At 41.8% G+C, this 22,781-nt stretch overlaps 1 pseudogene; it reads right to left on the bottom strand.

Annotated features, from left to right (window-relative positions):
* Positions 1 to 9,974: 9,974 nt before the first annotated feature.
* LOC110614372 lies at positions 9,975 to 12,218 on the bottom strand (annotated as a pseudogene).
* Positions 12,219 to 22,781: the final 10,563 nt, after the last annotated feature.

Raw genomic sequence — 22,781 nt, 5'->3', positions numbered from 1 at the left:
CAAAATAAACTGAAACGAGATAAAACTAAAAGCGGAATAAACTGAAACGAGATAAAAATGAAAGCGAGTTAAACTGAAAGAGAAATAAATGGAAAGCAAAATAAACTGAAAGCGAAATAAACTGAAACGAGATAAAACTGAAAACGAGATAAACTGAAAGCGGAATGAAAATATATTGCAGTAAAAGTAAAATGGGGGGTTTGAGATTGATTTAATTAACAAACTACTGAAAGCAATTAAAATAAGCGAATAATAAAATAAAAGAGAAATAAATAATAAGAAAGCTCTAGTTGAAGAATTGGATCCACTTCAGTTGTTGGGATTGATCATTGACACTTAGTTTCTTTTGATTGATTCAATAGATTAGTTATGGAGATGGAAGACGCTTCTCACCACCATATCTCTCCTTATGATTAAACCAATTAGGGAACGTCCTCTAATTACTTACTAATTAACAAATTGCCAAGGAACGTCCTTGGGACTTAGGCATTAAACAATTGTTAATTGCATGAAGAAAGAGAGAGATCCAATCCTAGCTACTCAAACGCAAGAGATGTTGCTAGATCATACAATTCCTTAGTTGTTACACCAAGTGTTCTTATGTTTGAATAATTCCAGCAATTACGGACTAAAAATTATCCAAACTAACAATTAATTACCTTGCAATCAAGAATCAATTGGCCATATTGATCAAAACAACAAAGCAACAATGGAATTAAGCATGAGATTGCATGAATATTGAATAACCAAAAGATAAACCATGTTTGATCAAGTCTCCCAATCCATAAAACAACTAAAGCATCACCTAATCTTCAACTAGAACAAAAGATTTCAGCCTCTCATGGCTGACACAAAAACCAAAAATAAAAGAAAAGAAGAAATGTAGAAGAAGAGATGTGAATCTCGTAGGTGCCTCCCAAAGGGGGCTTAAAGATTGTGTGGAGGCTCCTTATGTGTCTTTTTATAGTTGAAAGTGCTGCTCTAGGTCATACTTGCTTCCTAATTAGTGAAGAGGCTGCCCAAAGTGCTGAAAAGGAAAGAATCGCATTGCAAATTCTCTAGAAGAAAGGAGGCGCGCGGATCAAGCTTCAAAAGAGGAAGGATGCGCACGGATTGCAGAAGAGGAAGTGGAGCGCAGTCATTGAATACAGAAGGGAAAGTGAATATGTCCAGTCTTTCCTTTTTAGGTGGAGCCTTCATTTGAATTTTGAATGTTGAATGCAAAAGAGGCAAGTGCGTCTTCATGAGATCTTGCTGCCTAAATAGGAAGATTTGACTGCTGCAGTGTGTGCATATCTTTGAATGAGGAAAGAAAGATCTGTAATTTGAATTTCAAATAATCTTCTGACTAAGCTTTCCTTATTTGCTTTTGCTTCTGCACTTCCCTTATTTGAGGACTTTCCTTTTCTGAAAACTTTCCTGATTTGACACTTTTCATAATTGGCTTCACCTTCTGAATAAGGAAAGAAGAATCTGCAATTTGAATTTCAAAGAATCTGTTGATTGCGCTTTCCTTTTCTGGCACTTTCCTTATCAGAAAACTTTCCTTATTTAGCACTTTCCATATTTGAAAACTTTTCTTTTTGGCACTTTCCATATTTGGCACTTTTTGGCAGTTTTAAGAGCATTTTCTCCAGATTGTCTCTTTACACCTAATTTCTACAAAACATGATTAAAACCACAAAATTAGGTAGAAAAGGTGCAAATAAAGATCAAGAACATAATGAGAAAGTGGACTAAAATATGCTCTATCAAATCACCACAACATAGAAGAATGTACCTTGGAGACATGGGAGTCTATCTTCCAGCAATACCCCTATCTCTTCTAAGGTTAGTGTGTTTGTTTATGTGCTTCCTTGTTGTTATGTGTGTTTATGCCATGCGATGTCTGTTTGTTGAACATTCGGGGACGAATGTTCTTAAGGGGGGAAGAATGTAATACCCGGCTAGACTCCAGCATCGGAATTCCCACTTTTCGGTGGAATCCCGGATGCCGGAACCCTCTAGAAGGGTAATACATGGTTTTCTAAAATGTTTTTATGTGTTTTTATAGTTTTAATAAAGAAAGAAATTGAGTTTTGAAAGAAAAGACCAAGGAAGGAAAAAGCCAGGTTCGGCTGTCAAACCTCATGTTCGGCCGCCGAACATTGGCCTCTTGCGGAGGCACCTTTGGCCCTCGAAGGTGGTCTGGCCAGCCACCTATAAAAGGCCCCATGTCCGAAAATGGGTGAGTTTTCTCTCTCTATTTTCGGGCATAGGTGAGATTTCACCCTCCTTTGGTTGGTTTTGTGTTTTCCTTCAATCTCTTCAAGTTTTTTATGAGTTTTACGTTGTTTTGAAGATTTTTGAGCTAAGATTAAAGTTTTGAGGCTTGGACACCCCCGGAGCTCGATTTCTCCCAATCTCCAAGTTTGGATCACCTCTCCTCTCGATCTTCAAGAGGTAAGTGTAGATCCTATCTTCTCTGATATTTTTAAGTAAGTTTTATGAAGGGTAAAGGGGTTTTAATGCATGTTTAGGCTAATTGTAAAATATTAGGGTTTATGTGTGGTTATTGTTAAATGTATGCTTAATGTGATGTTGTTGGGGTATAGGTTAGTTTTATGCCCCTATATGCTTGGAAATGTGTTTATGCATGTTTTAGTATGGTTTGATGCATGTTGGGTTGTTGAGGGTGGCTGGATTTGCAAGGCAGAATTGGGTTCTGCCCTTGGGGAAGCCTAGGTTTGGCCGCCGAAGCCAGTTTCGGCAGCCGAACCTGCTTGTGGAGGCAGTTTTGGCCGCCATATCTCGCCCCCGAAAGTTGGACTTTCGGCTCTGGAGGGAGGTTTCAGACGCCGAACTTGCCCCCGAAGGTTGGTGACTTTTGGCTCTGGAAGAACCTTCGGCGGCCGAACCCTGCCCCCGAAAGTGCCTGACTTTCGGCTCTGGAGGGACTTTTGGCCGCCGAACCTGCCGCCGAAAGTGCCCTGTCCAGCCTTCCTTTGCATGTTTTCTATGAATATTTTATGATGTTTTAGGGGGTTTTTGGGGAGATGTTTAAAGTCATGTTAGAGTATGTTTGGTCCCTCATTTGAGTCCACCTGTGTAGGATCGGACCCGAGGAACCGAGAAGTTTAGCAGTGAGATAGCTGCTTCAGAGTCAGTCCAGTATCTGCCAGAGGTGAGTAGAACAGAACTACTTTCTATTTTAAAAGTAATTAAACTCCTAAACATGTTCATGCATCACGATTGCCATGTTTATAGGTTGTTGCATTAGAATTCACGAATATGATGCATTGCATAATATGATGTTGATGTGGATGGTCATTGGATGATCCATTAGTCCTCGATATGATATGATATGATATGGTACGGAAAGACCAGGGTTGCCCATTCTACGCCCCTGGCATAGAGTAAGGGAAAGACCAGGGTTGCCCATTCTACGCCCCTAGCATAGTTGGACATGTTATGTTATGTTTAAGAGGAAGTCCTGAGGAGCTCCGTCGAGGGCCGGACATTTATTGGATATGTAGAGGGCTATTGGTGACAATAGCATCTTAAGGTGATTTACTTGTGTTGTGATGCATTTCATAAAAGCATGTGATATTTAAATTGTTTTATTGTTCTGCTCATTGGGCTTTAGTAGCTCACCCCTTTCCCTAACCCCCAGGGTTGTAGGTTCAGGATAGACCGGGAAGTCGTCAAGGGTAAAAGCTATGTTATTGTAATAGATTAGCAGTGGACATAATATGTAAATTAATGTAATGTAATGTAAGGTATTGTATGGTTATGTATTGAGGATTAATATTGTGCTTGGCCCTAATGTATAGTAATCCCTTTTTGTACATGATCTTTAATAAATGTTTAATGATGAGTTATGTTGAACCAGGCTTGACATATAATATGATGCCCCACTAGAGCATTTGATGAGGGCTCTAGTGTGGGGTTTTATGTTTATAGTTATGGTGCATGCACAGGTCAAGCTTGGTTTGTGAAAAGTTTAAATTTTTTATGTAAATATATGATCATGTATGGGATTTATCAAGCATGACAGGTTGTATGTTTGACTTGCTACGGGTCTCGGCGACCTTAAGTCGATCTGGATCCTAGCGTCAGTAGCGGTCCGATTTTCGGATCGTTACAGACAAGTTTGAGAAAGGGGAGTCATTAGACGACGCTCCAAAAGGCATCGACTCGAAGTCAATACGGGCTACTCAAAGGTATCAAGAAGTAGGGGTGAGCATTCGGTCGGTTCGGTGCAAAGCCGAACCGAATAAATCGAAAACCGAAATTTATATGTTTATGAAAACCGAACCGAACCGATTTTGGTCAGAAATCGAATCGAACCGAACCGGTCTGATTCGATTCGATTCGGTTCGGTTTAATCGGTTTCGATTTTTAATAATTTTTTTATTTTTTACACTTTATTTTTAGTATTTTAAAATTTAATTAAAATATTTTAATTTTAATATGATTTAATTTCTCTATATTATTGAAAAAATATATTATTTTCACTAATCGGTTCGGTTTGGTTTTTTCGATTTTTTTCTGATCAAAACCGAATCGAACTGAAATAATCGAAATTTCTAAAATTAAAAACCGAACCGAACCGAAATATATAAAAAACCGAACCAAATTTTCAAATCGATTCGGTTCGATCGATTTTTTCGGTTTGAACCGAATACTGCTCAGCCCTATCAAGAAGGACAGGAAGAGGACAAAAGAATGGGTCAAAAGCAAAACCAAAAGCTAAAGAAGGATACGAGGAAGAATACAAAAGTTACCCAGTCTCCCGAGGAAAGAATGACCTAGGTAAGTATAAGAATTACACTCCATTGAATGACTCACAAACACATATTTTAGTGTAGATTAGGAAAAATGATAAGGAAGTTAGATGGCCTCTTAAATTCAACCTTAAGAAAGGCAGAAGGCAATATAAGACCAAGTACTATCGTTTTCATGAGGACCATGGAATGACACATTTCGGAAATTCTTTAGAAAGATTAGAAAAGATAGGAGAACCGAGCTCAAGGTAACAATTCCCGAAACCATCCTTCATAGTGAAACTGTGGGGGTTATTCATGTAACTGCAGGAGGAACAAGTGTTAATAGGAGTGACAATAAGGAGAATGTCACAGATGTTCTCAAGTTAGACCGAGTCTTTTATTTTATCCTTAGAAAAATATTTGTGATTTATGGAAATATTATAAAACTAGGATGCATTCTCCAAGCTTCTTTTTTGATAGAAAAATCAGAAATATTGGATGGATGAAAGCGTGGAGACAAGAACAAAGGCCAAAAGATGAGTTCCACTAGGCCATCCGAGTGTTAGTCCTACTAAAAGGCTACAAGGCCATCCGAGCATTGGTCCCGCATAATAAGGCATCTTATACCAAGTTACAAGGCAACTTTAGCCAAGCCATAATCTGAGCGGTAGACCGTGAAAACAAAACAAATTCATAAAAGGTCACAAGGCCATCCTGGTGTTGGTCCCGCATAATAAGGCATCTTATGCCAGACCACAAGGCAATTTTAGCCAGACCATCTGGATGTTGGACCCACTAAAACAAAGGCCATAAGGCAATCGCCAAGCCATTTGGGTGATGGACCCACTAAATAAAAGTTTTAAAGCGGGTTTCACTAGGCTAGAAGATCAAGCATTGGTCCCACTAAATAAGGCCACAAGGCGGCCCCACCAGGCTAAAAGAACAGGCGTTAATCCCACTAAACAAGACCACAAAATGAGTTCCACCAAGCTAAAAGATCGGATGTTGGTCCCACTAAACAAGATTACAAGGTGGGTTTCGCCAAGCTAGAAGACCGGGCATTGGTCCCACTAAATAAGGCATTCATGCTAGGCTACAAGGCAGGTACCCGTCAGGCTCAATGATAGGGTGTTAATCCCATATAAATGTTTCTAAGGCATTGGATACCTGAACACAAGGCGGGTGTCAGCCAGATGCAACAGCCAAGTGTTAGTCCTATATGAAGATTTCTTCAAGCCATTTCATGCCGGTAGGTGGGTATCCGCCAAGCCACATGCCTAGGTGTTGGTCCTATTTTACAAAAAGGATGGGCTATTTTATGACCAGTCATTAAACCAAAGACCAAGTGTTATGATTGGGTGTTGATCCCTTAGCAGAAATCTGGATTAACAAATAAATGAATGAGGGCGAGTATCAATCATACAAAGCACACATAGATAATAAAGATTTGACAAAAATATTCTTCATTAAAAGCTTTGGAAGATTACAAAGGGGGAGGGATAACTCTAGGAGTCTCTACTATGTCAGCATTCCCTATATCTATTATATTTTCTGTAGGAGCTTGGTCAATATCATCAACTCTCCCCTCCTTATGCTCGTCCTTGTCCTCCTCCTCCTCTGGAAGGATGTCACCTATCCAAGCAAAGTCTTTAGAAGGAAACTGCTTCACTAGCTCCTTCTTTATAGAATCTAGGCCCTCAACAAACATCTCTCCTCCTCGAGCCACTATCTTTTAAAGCTCGGCCTCTAGCTTAGCAACTCTATTGGATGCAGCCCGATTCTCCTCAACCTAGGATTGCAGATCTTGAACTTAGCGCTGAAGCATGGACACTTAATCCTCATTGCTCTTTGCTCGATTCTTTACGGCCAGTTTGGAAGCATTTGCCTCACCCAACTCAGCCTAGAGCCTATCCACTAACTCTAGTGTCTCCTTCATGGCGCCTTTCACCTCATCAACCCAAGTCTTCAGCCTCGAGCACTCCTCTACCAAGAGCCTTCTATCTATTTTAGCAAACTCTTGCTCAAGACTTTGTTATGCTCTTTAGCCATATAGGCACAAAGGGCGCTCTCAAGGGCAGAGTGCATGACATTATCAAAAAGCTCATCTGTCTTGAGCTCATTCAAGCAGCGACAGTCCCCAAGCCTCAGGGCATTCTTGGTTAACAGGATGGCCAGGTTCGGATCATAAAGGAGAGAAGGCATTTGGGTTAGAGCCAATGCCAAGTGTTGGATGCTGGGAGGCCATGAGGAGTCAACTCCCACGTTTGCAGGAATGGGCTTAATAGGAGTGGGAATGACGACAGCAAGCTTGAAAGCTGCGACAGGTGCAGAGTTGCCCATTCTAGAAGACTTAGTTTACGAGTAGGCCGACTCTTCTTCTATAGGTTAAGGGGGAAGAGGAAGAAGCATGATCACTTCTTCTACCTGGTGTGCACACTTTCGAAGGGGACCAGTTGCCCCAGAAAAGCCTTGTCTTTATGGGCAACACGTGTCGATTCAGAAAATTTGCTTCTTGACTCAGCCATCTGCGTAAGTTGAAAAGTAAGCAAGTAATGCAGATTGAAATCTAAAAGAAGGCAGAAAGAAAAATACCCTAATCTCTAGCTAGGGAAGTGCTCTCCCCAAGGTTAGGAATGCTGGGCGGGTGAGGACCCCGAGTTTGCCTCGCTTGGAGACGAATTTGCCAAGACAAAATGGCATTCCTCATTGCCTGGGTGATATCCATTTTCTTTGGAGACTTAGCCATCCTCAAAAGAAAGTTTAGAGCTTTGCCCTCATCCCATTGTGGTTGGACCTCATCCTTCCTCTACTCCACCCACAGGTTCCAACTCGTTCAAAGGTGCCTGAAACCCCTGGACGTTTGGTGATGGAGTACAAAAAATTTATTTTTCCATCATTTTAATGAAGAAGGAATCCAGTCAAACATCTTCTGGTGCGTCCGATGGCTAAAAAACTAGAACTCTTCATTTTTGCGAGTACCCAACTGGTACAGCTGAGAGAAAAAGGCCACACTCGCTCAATATTGTTATTAAGACAAACAAACTCAAAGGTCACCAAAATTCTCCAACTATTAGGATGCAGCTGGGCGACTGCAAGTTTATGAAATCGAAGAATCTCAATGAAAAATGGGTCCATAAGAAATCGAAGACTCGCCTTTTGCTTTTTGAAGATTATGATAGTATCTTCTGTAGAGATCTAGTCAGTCACATGAAGGTCCGAGGAATGAGCCAAAATACGGAAATCCTCTCAAGAAATTTGGTATTGGTCGTAAAGACGACCTACATCTTGGTCCAATAGTATGGAGAAGATGTCATTAATTAGGCTGCCTTCACTTTTGGTGAGCCGCCCTCAGTAGGACGATAAGGGCTGGGGCACGGATGGGGCCATCAAAAGAGGAACTCAAGGCGGAGCTTCCACCAAGAGTAAGAGAAGAAGAAGAAGAAGTATTCCTATTATTTTTAAAAGAAAAAAAGGAATTACCATAAGAGCAAGAGAGTAATCGGGAAAGGAGTGACTGAGTCTTTTTGAAAGTAGAGATTACATATGGGAGCAAAAGTAATATTTGGAAAAGATAAAAGGTTTATTATAAGACGATTTTGATGGCATGTTTTAAATGCGGCTTGAGAAACGAGGCAGCTATCATTGAAGAGCTAGGTGGGCAAAATGGCATGATTAGGTAAGGACCAGTCTCAATGGACCACATGTTCCAGATCGTGAGAACAACTGTCATCTTCGAATCTGAAGAATCGAAGACCAACGGGAGGACTTCTAATGCTACATAAGAATTGCCCAAAGTGAACCATGAGCTGTCACCACAAAATAGGGCCACATAGCAAGCATCTGATAAGCCAGTATCCAGTCCTATCTGAGGAAAAGAATACCCGGATACTGTTATACCTGATTCTTCATCAAGAATCACCCTTCCCTAAAGAGGTCAAGCCTTTAGATAAAGTTACTGTTAGCAGGCATAATCCAACAGACTCCCATTATACCTGTAATCACGGGATCCCTGACAGTCAATCCGACAGGATCCCTTATCAAGCAACTGACTACATCATTGTCGGATTATCAAGAATACTATATTTATCTCCATCTTCTTACAGTATAAAAGGGGAACGATCACAGAGGCAAATGTACACAACTCTCTTACACAAATACTCTCAAGTTCTATATTCGTCATATTCTTCAGTTTACTGACTTGAGAATCAGAGTGGCTGTTGTAAGCACCCACCGCCTCACATTCTCTTTTTTGTAGGTTTAGCCAATCATAGTACAACTCTATTTTTCGACCGCATCATATTGAAAATTCTTAAAGGAAAGCTGGCTGAAATTTTGAACCTGTAATTGCTTACCCAGAAACAAACAGAAATTAAATCCATCATTGATTTATTAATCTAATGGAAAAACTAATTGTGTAACGACCCGAAAACCGGACCGCTACCGGCGCTAGGATTCAGATCAACTTAAGGTCGCCGGAACCCGTAGCAAGCCTAACATACATCCTGTCATACTTGATAATCCCATACATGATCATACATTTCCATAAAAACTTAAACTTTTCATATACCAAGCTTGATCTGTGCATGCACCATAATTCTATACATACAAACCTTCTACTAGAGCCCTCATCAAATGCTCTAGTTGGGTCAACATTACATACATCAAGCTTGATTCCATATATATTATCATTAAAAATATTTCATAAAGATCATGTACCAAAGGGATTAACCATACATTAGGGCCAAGCACAATACTAATCCTCATTACATTACTGTACAATACTTTACATTACATTACAAGATAGAAACTCATAAAAATCATGAGAGACTTGAAGGAAAAGCACAAGATTGACAAGGGGTGGCGGAAACTCACCTTGCCCGGAAATGGAGAGAGAAAACTCGTCCATTTTCGGACAGGGGGCCCTTTATAGGTGGCTGGCCAGACCACCTTCGGGGGCCAAAAGTGCCTCCGCATCCGCCCTATGTTCGGCGACCGAACATGAGGTTCGGCGGCCGAACCTGGTTTTCCTTCAAGCTCTTTTCTTTTTCAAAACTCAATTTCTTTTTTCATTAAAACCATAAAAACATATAAAAACATTTTTAGAAAACCTTTATTTTACCCTTCTAGAAGGCTCCGACATCTGAGAAATTCCGGATTCCAACGGAGATTCCGCCGGAAGGTAGGAATTCCGATGCCGGGGTCTAGTCGGGTATTACAAATTGTTTCTCACTCTTTAAAACCATTAGAACTACACCCAAGTTTTGTTACAAATTCGTCAATGTTCTTGTCAGAGCTTCCCCCTTCATCTACAACTATGCAAGCTAGTTTCTTCCATTTATCTAAATTCTTCTTCATCTCATTTCCTGTTTTTCTTTCCATGACATCTCTTATACATCTTTCGATCTCTTCTTTAGTAACAATCCCTTCTTCATCTATCTTCACTATAATTCCTACTTCCCAAACATCACTCACAAACTTTGCATTGGTTGGCTGATCCGTCCACTGTGGCGTGGCCACCATTGGCACTTCCAAGCTCAATGCCTCTAGGGTTGAATTCCACCCACAATGAGTTACAAAACACACCGCAGACTTATGAGCTAGGACTTCTAATTGAGGACTCCATGTTACAATTAGTCCCATATCTTTAGTCTCCTCTATGAAGTTGTTTGGGAGATTTTCTTTTTCAGGTTTTCTTACTACCCATAAGAAGCAAATATTGCTTCTTTTTAGACCTCATGCCAATTCTGCCATTTGTGCTTCTCCAAGGGCTGCCAGACTCCCAAATGATACGTAAACAACAGAGCCTGGTTCCTTGTCTAGCCACTTCATGCAAGCATGTGAATTGGTTTTGAAGAGGCTGAGACCATATTCCTCATCATCCTTCAGCCGCTTGTCTATGAACATTGAAGGAATTGTTGGTCCAATTGACTTGATCGGCCATTTGCTTGCCATCCAATTCACCACCTGATAATTTAGTAAGTTGTATTAATAAGAAATTAGAATATAGGCCTGCACACAATATTAAGCCAAAAAAATGTTTTGCTCAAATTTAGAGGAAAAAGGAAATATTATTATTTAATAATAAATTATATAAAAAAATCATTTGAATAGTGAGTGAATCTAGCCTTTCTTTTCGATCATATTTAGTTGCATTCTTATTTACACGTTAAGAAATTAAATAAAGTGTATGTAGTTTCAATTTTTCTATTAATAATAATTAAAATAAGAGTTTTTTTTTTTTTTTTTGAAATGGAATTAAAATAAGAGTTAAAATTCGATTAGTCCCACTAATCAAAATTGGACAAAGACGTAATTAATTTAATTTTCAAGCAACAAAAACTTATCAATAATTGTGATTTATTTTTAGTGGCAAATATATACGTAACAAATTCTTAATGAATAATATTCAAAGTTAATTCTCTTAAACATGCATATTTTCCGTTAATTTTTGTTTTTCAACATATTAAAACTCTATTTGTTTTGTAAAAATAATTTATATTTAAAAATATTTTTTTGAAAAAAAAATTGTTTTTTAAAAGTAAGTTTTTTATTGTTTAATTGTGATATTAGAAAACAAAAATTGTTAACATAATTAATTTATAGAAAGTTCAATACTATCAATACCATTCTCAAAATCATGAAAACAATTTCATTTTTAAAAAAAGATGAAGATATTTTTCTTATTAAATATCTTTCTTATTAAACTCGACTTAATTTTTTTGTTAAAAAAGTATTTTCTTTTCATAAATTTTCTTAAGTTCTACACACTGTAAAATATGAAAATTATTTTTAAAAAATATTTCTTATGAAATATACCGAGTTTAAATATTTAAAATTAATTCAGTTATATACCTCTTGTTCCAGATGTCGAAAGTATTGCAAAAGATCCAATCAACTTCTCCAATGTTCGAAAACTGACATGCCAAGTAGCTCAATGCACCTGGATACTTGCCCAAGTCATAAAAGAAAGATGGCAAGTCATAGGCCTCAAGGGGTGGCATCCCTTGTATTGATGCAGAGGCAATGGGAATTTTAAGCTTCCCTTCATGAACTGCATTATAGATAGCACAAACTGCACATGAAATTGTGAAGAATGGTGCTGTAGAGATTCCAATCTTTCTGGCTAGCTCCTGAGCCCATGGCATGATGGAGCCATAGATAAGGCAACTAACAGGGAAGGCAGACTCCTTATGCTTTGCAACAATTTCCGGCAATTTTAGTGCCACCGTGTCCTGCAATTTCTTCGTATCATCAGCATCCATATCCTTGCTGATTTCTTCGCTAGTATTGGAAAGGGATTCGAAGTTATTAACCCATCTTCGCCTTCGGTGGATGGTTTGCCGGTGAAGGTGAGTAGTGTCACTTGGAGTCCTTTGCTGGCTAGTCGCTTGGAGAATTGAAGAATTGGATTTATGTGTCCTTGCAGAGGGAGAGGAAGTATTAGAACATGTTTTCTAGCAGCTCCTTCTATCTTCTCCATCTCTCTCTCTCTTTCTAAAATCTGAATGTGACACTGGAATGCAGAGATGTGAGCTTGAAAGAAGAATGAGTAGTGGTAGTTAAAGAGATGATAGCATTGATATTGAAATAATAATAAACCAGGTTTATCCAGTTTTTTTATTTTGTATGAGCAAATTGATTTTATTAATGATTTGGAGTTATAGCATGTTATATCCAGCTGTCATTTAGATCTCTCCATAGGTCTAAGTCACCACACTACAAGAATTTACAAAATTACCAACGAAAATTTCCGTCGGTAAATTTTGATATTCCGTTAGTGGAATTTTTCACTAACGAATCTGTGACAGATTCATTCCGTTGGGAAAATTCTCGTTGATAAATTATTTACTAACGGAATTTATATCCGTTGGTGACACTAACGGATTACCAACGAAAATTTCCGTTGGTGACACTAACGGATAACCAACGATAATTTCCGTTAGTGACACTAACTGATTTCTTGGTTAGTAATCCGTTAGTGAATAAAAATAGACACCAACGGAAATTCCGTTAGAAATCCGTCAGTGATCTCAAAATGACACCAACGGAAATTCTTCTTTTTTAATTCACCCATAACCCAGTTCTCACAAGGAGTCGTCAGTGTGTTTGTTACGAGGGCTGTAGCATGTACGTAGAAGAGGTTTTTCAAGTGATACTATTTGTTGCATAATCCTAAACTTGACCAATAATTGAATGATAGGATGTGCAATCAAATCTAGAGCACAGAAGAATGAGAAAAACGAAGATTTTACAATCTCTTGCACACCATGAAACTGCTACAATCTCTTGCACACCATGAAACCGCTACCCAAAAAATATTACAACCCCAGAAACTGAATTACAGGACAAAGGATAATCTTTATTCATTGTAAAACTACATGGCTATATACATTAAGGGTACATCCACCTAATATTCTACAAGAACATATAACCATCTGAAGGGTCCTGTAACGACCCGAAAATCGGACCGCTATCGGCGCTAGGATCCGGGTCGACTTAAGGCCGCCGGGACCCGTAGCAAGCCTAACATACAACCTGAAAACCTGTTTAATCCCATACATGATCAACATCATACATAAAAATTTAAAACTTCTCTTTCATGCATTCTATCATACGCCAAACTCAACCTGTGCATGCACTGAACATATACATAATCATAAACTTGACCCCTCTGTGGGATCTCATCAATGCCCCCAATGGGTGGCATAACAAGAGTTGAGTTGGCTAAACATGGACATCCATAAACATTAAGATCATGTATCAAAAAGGGATTACAATAACTATGGTCAAGCACACTTTTAACCTCAACATCGTTACATTACATATCTATACATCATTATACAATTTGTCATGTCCACATTCTAACTATTACATACACAAGACTTCTTTACTCTTGCGGTCTCCTGGTCTACCCTGTATGTAACGACCCCAAAAAGGACCGTCACCGGCGCTAGGATTCAGGTCGGCTTAAGGCCGCCAGAACCCGTAGCAAGCCTGCTATACTCTCTGTGTACCTGTACAACTCATACATGATCATACATTTGCTGTGAAAATAAAACTCTTTTCTGAACCAAGGCTTAACCTGTGCATGCACTAGCTCTGTACTCTGTACTCATGTATCCCTGACTAGAGCTTGCTCTAGAGGGGTTAACTCATACCTGTTAAGCCTGGTTTTCACATACAGGAAAACATATATACATATACAGATCATGTACAAAACATACATCACTAGGTCAAGCAACAACTAGTACATCTCTTTAATATTACATGTCCACTCTAAGCTATTACAGATCTCTTTACTTTTCCTGTACTCTGCTGGACTGTCCCTGTACACTGTACACTGAACACGGTACACTGAACCTGCAAAACTGGGGTTAAGGGAGTGGGATGAGCTCTATAGCCCAGTGAGTAGAACAGTAAAACATCTCAGTAAAATATGATCGCATGGAATGCACCATATCACAGACAAGCCACATCACGAGTAAACCTGTCACCACATAGTCCCAGTAACTCTGTGCCAGGGCGTAGAATCGAGCACCTGGTCTTCCTGTCATATATGTATATGTGTATATAACACCTCTGTACTTACCATTGCCAGGGCGTAGTCAAAGGCTCCTGGACTTTACTATACCTGCCAGGGCGTAGTCAAAGGCTCCTGGACTTCGCTATACCTGCCAGGGCGTAGTCAAAGGCTCCTGGACTTCCTGTCTGAGACTATTGGATCATTCAGCATTCACTCACATCACCAAATAACGATGCAATGCAACATATTCGTGAATACTAATGCAATCAACCTATGGCATAAACATGATGCATGAGATATGCTAAAAGCAGTTTGTGGTTCAATTAAAAGTCATACGTTTCGTTCAACTCACCTCTGGCTATCTGGACTGACTGACTCTGCAGGCTCTGAACCTCTGGAGCAGTACTCACTGCTGCTCTCTCTGGTTCCTCTGGTCTGTACCTATACAGATGGACTCAAATGAGGGACCAAACAAGCGTAAAAATAACTCTCTTAAACTTCCCCAAGAATCCCCTTAAACTCACTCAACTATCCATGCAAAGCATGCAAAAGAAAGCTGGACAGGACACTTTCGGCGGCAGGTTCGGCGGCCGAAAGTCCTCTCCAGAGACGAAACTCAAGCACCTTCGGCGGTACCTTCGGCGGCCGAATCCCCCAAACAGAGCCGAACATGCAAAACAGGCTGTGGCAGCCAAGCCACCATGCAAGAGGTTCGGCGGCCGAATGAACCTTCGGCTGCCGAACCTGAGTTCATCCAGAACTCAGCTTCAACGGCAAACCATCTTCTCCTTCCCTTCAACCACTCAAACCATATATACTCCAACTCCTCAACACACATATACTCACGTATATGATCACAGGGGTCCAAAACTATCTAATAACCCCAAACAACAAAGCAAACATAACACAGAAACATGTATACATGCATAACTCATCAAAACCACTACTTCTCACTTAAACATGCATCTCTCTCCCTTAACTTCCATAAAACCTTCAGAAAACACATAAACAGGTTCAAGAGCATTACTTACCTCCTGTAACAAGAAGCTGAACACTCTGAACTAAGGAAAACGGACCCACACTCCTCAAACTCTCAAACTCGCACAAACGGAGCGTTTTGCTTCAAAACATTCAAAACCTTGTGAACGAGCAAAACACTCTGCATGAGCTGCTCAAACTCAGCAAATAAACCAGGGGAGACGTGGCCAAGCTTCTGGCAACAAATTGGACATAACACCTGTCCAAAATGCTGACTAAGGAATACACTAAGGAATACAAAACTGCTGGCTAAGCAACTCAGCTTCGGCTGCCGAATCGCATGCAAAACCATGCAACATTCGGGGGCCGAACCTGAATTCGGAAGCCGAATATTGGGCACTTTCGGCGGCCGAACTTATCTTCGGCGGCCGAACTTGGCTCCTCTGCCTTGGTTCATTTCAACTCAAAACTATCGAACTGTAAAACCATAAAACACATCATAACACTGAGAAAACATAACTCCTACCCTTATATAGAATCCCAACACCCCGGATTCCACCAGACAACAGAAATTCCGGTGCCGGATTCTAGCCGGGTATTACATTCTCCCCTCCTTAAGAACATTCGTCCTCGGATGTTCCTAAAACAACAAAAACAAAACACAAGGAGGAAACTAACCTCAAAACAGATGTGGATACTGCTGGAGCATAGACTCCCGCGTCTCCCAGGTGCACTCTTCTAGATTATGGTGGTTCCATAGAACTTTCACCATCGGAATCTCCTTGTTCCTTAGCTGTCTGATCTGCGTGTCCAGAATCCGTACTGGCTACTCTATATAGGTGAGATCCGTATGAATCTCCACCTCAGGTTCACTCAGAACCTGATTCGGATCTGACACAAACTGTCGTAGCATAGAAACATGAAATACCGGGTGAATTCTCTCCATAGAAGCAGGTAAATCCAGCTTATACGACACATTTCCGATCCTCTGCAACACCTCAAAGGGTCCAATGTACCGTGGAGCCAATTTACCTTTCTTTCCAAAACGAACCACTCCTTTTATTGGAGACACTTTCAGCAATACCCAATTACCTTCTTGAAACTCTAACTGCTTTCTGCGAACGTCTGCATAACTTTTCTATCTACTCTGAGCTGTTCTGATTCTCTCTCTGATCATGGGCACCATTCTACTGGTAATGTCTACTAACTCTGGCCCTGCAAGAGCCTTCTCTCCTACCTCTTCCCAGCAAACAGGGGATCTGCACTTCCTCCCATACAAAGCTTCATAAGGAGCCATCCCGATGCTCGCATGATGGCTGTTATTGTAGGCAAACTCTACCAAAGGTAGATGCTGCCTCCAAGAACCGCCAAAGTCTAACACACATAGTCGAAGCATATCTTCTATGGTCTGGATGGTCCTTTCTGACTGTCCATCAGTCTGTGGGTGGAAAGCAGTACTAAAATCCAATCTCGTGCCCATCGCACTTTGCAGACTCCGCCAAAAGCGGGAGGTAAACTGCGGTCCTCTATCTGAAACTATAGACACTGGAACTCCATGTAATCTCACTATCTCATCCAGATAGACCTGTGCCAACTTATCCACAGAATAGTTACTCCGTACTGGAAGAAAATGAGCAGATTTTGTGAGTCTGTCCACAATCACCCATATCGAGTCTATCCTGTTGGATGCTACTGGTAAACCCACTACAAAATCCATGGCTATGTTCTCCCATTTCCATTCTGGAATCGGTAATGGGTTAAGCATACCGGCTGGTTTCTGATGCTCTAATTTCACCCTCTGACAAACCTCACAGGCTGTCACGAACTGCGCCACTTCTTTCTTCATGGCTGGCCACCAATAGACCCTTTTCAGATCCTGATACATCTTGGTGGTTCCTGGGTGAACACTATACCTCGCATTATGAGCTTCCCTCATAATGTCTTCCTTCACACTGCCCCTATCTGGTACACAAAGGCGATTCCCATAGCGAAGGATCCCTTTGCTGTCAAATCTAAACTCTACACTATTGCCTGACTGAACAGTCCTGGCAATTTTCATCAACTCAGGGTCCTCATGCTGTCTCTGAGCTATCTGCTCCAGAAACACAGGTGTCACTCTCATCTGTGCTATCAATGCACCTGTACCAGACAACTCTAACTGTAATCCCTCGTCAAAGAGCTTATAAAGCTCCATCACAACTGGTCTCCGCTCTGCTGCTATATGGGATAAACTACCTAGTGACTTCCGGCTTAGGGCGTCTGCGACAACATTCGCCTTACCCGGATGATACTGGATTTTACAATCATAATCACTGAGCAATTCGACCCACCTTCTCTGCCGCAAATTCAGCTCTCTCTGACTTAAGATGTACTGTAAACTCTTGTGATCGGTGAAGATCTCGCATTTAACCCCGTAGAGGTAATGCCGCCACATCTTAAGTGCAAAGATAACTGCTGCCATCTCTAGGTCATGGGTAGGGTAATTCCACTCGTGCTTCTTCAACTGTCTAGAAGCATAAGCTATTACTCTATCACTCTGCATCAATACACAACCCAATCCCACTCGAGATGCATCACAGAACACTGTGAACTCTTCATTACTGACAGGCAGAGCTAACACTGGTGCTGTTGTCAATCACTTCTTGAGCTCCTCAAAGCTCTCGTCACACTGGTCTGACCAGATAAACTTCTGGTTCTTCTGAGTCAATTTGGTCATAGGAGCTGCTATCTTTGAGAAGTTCTGAACGAACCTCCTGTAGTAACCTGCCAATCCCAGAAAGCTTTTAATCTCAGTCACTGTCATGGGTCTGGACCAGTTAGCTACAGCCTCTATCTTCTTGGGGTCTACCTCAATACCCTCTGCTGATACCACATGTCCCAAGAAGGCAATGCTCCGTAACCAAAACTCACACTTCGAGAACTTGGCGTATAAACCATGCTCTCTCAGTGTCTGCAGAACGATCCTCAGATGTTGGGCATGCTCCTCTGCATCTCTGGAATACACTAAGATATCATCGATAAACACAATGACAAAGTGATCCAGAAACTCACTGAATACCCTGTTCATGAGATCCATAAATGCTGCAGGGGCGTTAGTCAACCCGAACGGCATCACTAAGAACTCATAATGCCCATATCTGGTCCGGAAAGCTGTCTTAGGCACATCTGCCTCTCTGACTCTCAACTGATGATACCCAGATCTCAGATCTATTTTCGAGAAACAACCTGCTCCAGCTAGCTGGTCAAATAGATCATCAATCCGAGGTAAGGGATACCTATTCTTGATAGTGACCTTGTTCAACTGTCTGTAGTCGATACAAAGTCTAAGGGATCCATCCTTCTTTCTGACAAAGAGCACTGGAGCACCCCAAGGTGAGGTACTAGGGCGGATGAAACCCTTATCTACCAAGTCCTGCAACTGTTCTTTCAACTCTGTTAACTCAGCTGGCGCCATCCTGTAGGGAGGAATAGAGATAGGTCTGGTACCTGGCAGTAATTCAATTTCAAACCCTATCTCCCTATCAGGTGGTAGTCCTGGCAAATCGTCTGGGAACACATCGAGAAACTCTCGGACTACTGGTACTGTGGCTGGTTCCCTCACCTGACTGTCTAGCTCTCTCACATGAGCTAGAAACCCCTGACAACCCCTCCTAAGCAAACGACGAGCCTGAAGGGCTGAAATCATACCTCTGGGTGTACCTCTCCTGTCTCCTCTGAAGACACACTCTGACCCATCCTGGTCTCTGAGACTCACTAGCTTCTCTCGACAGTCCAATGTAGCACTATATGTAGATAACCAATCCATCCCTAGAATGACATCAAAATCCGTCAAATCTAGAACCACAAGGTCAGCTGGAAGGTATCTACCCTTGATAAACACTGGACTGAAACGACAGACTGACACTGCCACTGATGGGTCACATCTAGGTCCACTGACCCAGAGAGGATACTCTAACTCAGAACTGATCAAACCCAATCTCTCTATGGCTCTCGAAGCAATAAAGGAATGAGAAGCACCGGGGTCCATCAAAGCATACACATCTGAACACCCAATGATGAGATTACCTGACACCACTGTGTTCGACGTGTTAGCCTCCTCCTGTGTCACTGTGAAAATCCGTGCTGGGGCTACCGGATTTCCACCTCGGGAACCTGCTGCTGAAGTAGAGGCTACCCCTCTCCCTCTACCTCTGCCACTAGTCTGAGGCATGACTGGAGCTACTGGCCGTACAACTGGCTGTACCACACTGCCTGAACTCATCTGCTGGGATGGTGCAAAAGTCATCTGCGGACAATCCCGAGCAATATGCCCTTCCTGTCCACATCGAAAACAAGCTGTAGATCCCAACCGACAAACTCCTCCATGTGGTTTTCCGCATCGTCTGCAGACTGGAGCTGTGCCAGAGCTTGAGCCACTACCTATTCCCAGACCGGACTTGACTTTACTCCAGAACTTACTCTTTGTTCCTTTTGCTCTATCCCATCTTTTACTGCTTGGAGTGGGGGCTTTAGAACCTGAAGCCTGTGCCTTTGACTGTTTCTGAATATTGGCACTAGCTTCCATTTTCCTGGCTGCGTCTACTATGGCATGGAAACTCTCCTTTTCTGCTGGAAGAATCAAGGAAGCATACCTGGGATGCAGTCTCATAGTATATCTCCTTGCTTTCTTCTGATCAGTATCATAGGCTTGACCCACGTACTGAAGCAGATCCAGGAACTTATCTGTGAAGTCATCAACACTCATCTCATCTGTCTGTCTCAACTGTTCAAATTCAATTACTTTCATCTCTCTGGAACTATCAGGAAAAGCCCACCCTGCAAACTCATTGGCGAATTCTCCCCATGACATGCTGTCCATTCTAGGCTCCACATAATTCTTAAACCATTCTCTGGCTTTCTTGCATTTTAATGTGAAACCTGCCATGTCAATGGCTCTCCTATCATTTGCTCCCAATTCACTGGTTATCATCCTAACTGCTCTGAGGTAATCAAATGGATCATCTCCCGTGTTGTATTTAGGAGCATCCAATTTCAAGTACTCCGTCATTTGGACTTTACCTCCAGATGAGCTAGGTTCATGTTTGTCAACAACAGGGGCTACTGGTTCTGGTGGTAGTACTGGTTCATTTGGCTCTAGGTGTGCTGCACTTGGATGGGTAGGGGAAGAGGGATACATAGGATATGGTGGATAGTAAGGATAAGGCATATAAGGCATATAAGGAGGATATGGCACAAAACTCGAGTACTCCGACATACCTCCCATCGGATACTCTGGATAGCCAAAACCTGAGGTCTGAGCACCTCCCTGCGACTCTCCCATACCTTCCTCAAAACTGCCTATACCTATGCTGTCATCTCTAGACTGATCAATCTCCATAGCTTCCCTCCTTTCCTCTGATCTTCCTCCCCTAGCTGTACCTCTTCTGCTCTCGTCGACAGACCTTCGAGGGTCTATTGACGTACCTTCCCTGCTAGATCTCTGAGACCTTGCCCTTGGCAATGCAGGAGGACGAGCAGCTGGTCTCTCATTCTCTGGTGGGACTCCAGTCAATCGAGCTGATCGACGAGTTCCTCGCATCTTTACTCTGGACACACAACAAATAACATACCACTTTAGCACATAAACATCACATATCAATCATACACATGCAACACTCATGACATATCATAGCAGATAGGACTCAAGACCCTATCCTAGTGGACATGATTTCCTATTGTGCTTGACCACTTCTAACCTGTCTGAGCCCAACACTGTCTCTATAGGTCCGATCATGTGAACCTAGGGCTCTGATACCAATCTGTAACGACCCCAAAAAGGACCGTCACCGGCGCTAGGATTCAGGTCGGCTTAAGGCCGCCAGAACCCGTAGCAAGCCTGCTATACTCTCTGTGTACCTGTACAACTCATACATGATCATACATTTGCTGTGAAAATAAAACTCTTTTCTGAACCAAGGCTTAACCTGTGCATGCACTAGCTCTGTACTCTGTACTCATGTATCCCTGACTAGAGCTTGCTCTAGAGGGGTTAACTCATACCTGTTAAGCCTGGTTTTCACATACAGGAAAACATATATACATATACAGATCATGTACAAAACATACATCACTAGGTCAAGCAACAACTAGTACATCTCTTTAATATTACATGTCCACTCTAAGCTATTACAGATCTCTTTACTTTTCCTGTACTCTGCTGGACTGTCCCTGTACACTGTACACTGAACACGGTACACTGAACCTGCAAAACTGGGGTTAAGGGAGTGGGATGAGCTCTATAGCCCAGTGAGTAGAACAGTAAAACATCTCAGTAAAATATGATCGCATGGAATGCACCATATCACAGACAAGCCACATCACGAGTAAACCTGTCACCACATAGTCCCAGTAACTCTGTGCCAGGGCGTAGAATCGAGCACCTGGTCTTCCTGTCATATATGTATATGTGTATATAACACCTCTGTACTTACCATTGCCAGGGCGTAGTCAAAGGCTCCTGGACTTTACTATACCTGCCAGGGCGTAGTCAAAGGCTCCTGGACTTCGCTATACCTGCCAGGGCGTAGTCAAAGGCTCCTGGACTTCCTGTCTGAGACTATTAGATCATTCAGCATTCACTCACATCACCAAATAACGATGCAATGCAACATATTCGTGAATACTAATGCAATCAACCTATGGCATAAACATGATGCATGAGATATGCTAAAAGCAGTTTGTGGTTCAATTAAAAGTCATACGTTTCGTTCCACTCACCTCTGGCTATCTGGACTGACTGACTCTGCAGGCTCTGAACCTCTGGAGCAGTACTCACTGCTGCTCTCTCTGGTTCCTCTGGTCTGTACCTATACAGATGGACTCAAATGAGGGACCAAACAAGCGTAAAAATAACTCTCTTAAACTTCCCCAAGAATCCCCTTAAACTCACTCAACTATCCATGCAAAGCATGCAAAAGAAAGCTGGACAGGACACTTTCGGCGGCAGGTTCGGCAGCCGAAAGTCCTCTCCAGAGACGAAACTCAAGCACCTTCGGCGGTACCTTCGGCGGCCGAATCCCCCAAACAGAGCCGAACATGCAAAACAGGCTGTGGCAGCCAAGCCACCATGCAAGAGGTTCGGCGGCCGAATGAACCTTCGGCTGCCGAACCTGAGTTCATCCAGAACTCAGCTTCAACGGCAAACCATCTTCTCCTTCCCTTCAACCACTCAAACCATATATACTCCAACTCCTCAACACACATATACTCACGTATATGATCACAGGGGTCCAAAACTATCTAATAACCCCAAACAACAAAGCAAACATAACACAGAAACATGTATACATGCATAACTCATCAAAACCACTACTTCTCACTTAAACATGCATCTCTCTCCCTTAACTTCCATAAAACCTTCAGAAAACACATAAACAGGTTCAAGAGCATTACTTACCTCCTGTAACAAGAAGCTGAACACTCTGAACTAAGGAAAACGGACCCACACTCCTCAAACTCTCAAACTCGCACAAACGGAGCATTTTGCTTCAAAA

Source organism: Manihot esculenta, chromosome 5 (genome assembly GCF_001659605.2).
Source record: "Manihot esculenta cultivar AM560-2 chromosome 5, M.esculenta_v8, whole genome shotgun sequence".
In the NCBI taxonomy this organism is placed as follows: Eukaryota; Viridiplantae; Streptophyta; class Magnoliopsida; order Malpighiales; family Euphorbiaceae; genus Manihot; species Manihot esculenta.
The sequence above is the reverse complement of the archived record's forward strand: the minus strand, read 5'-3'. Positions and strand labels throughout refer to the sequence as shown.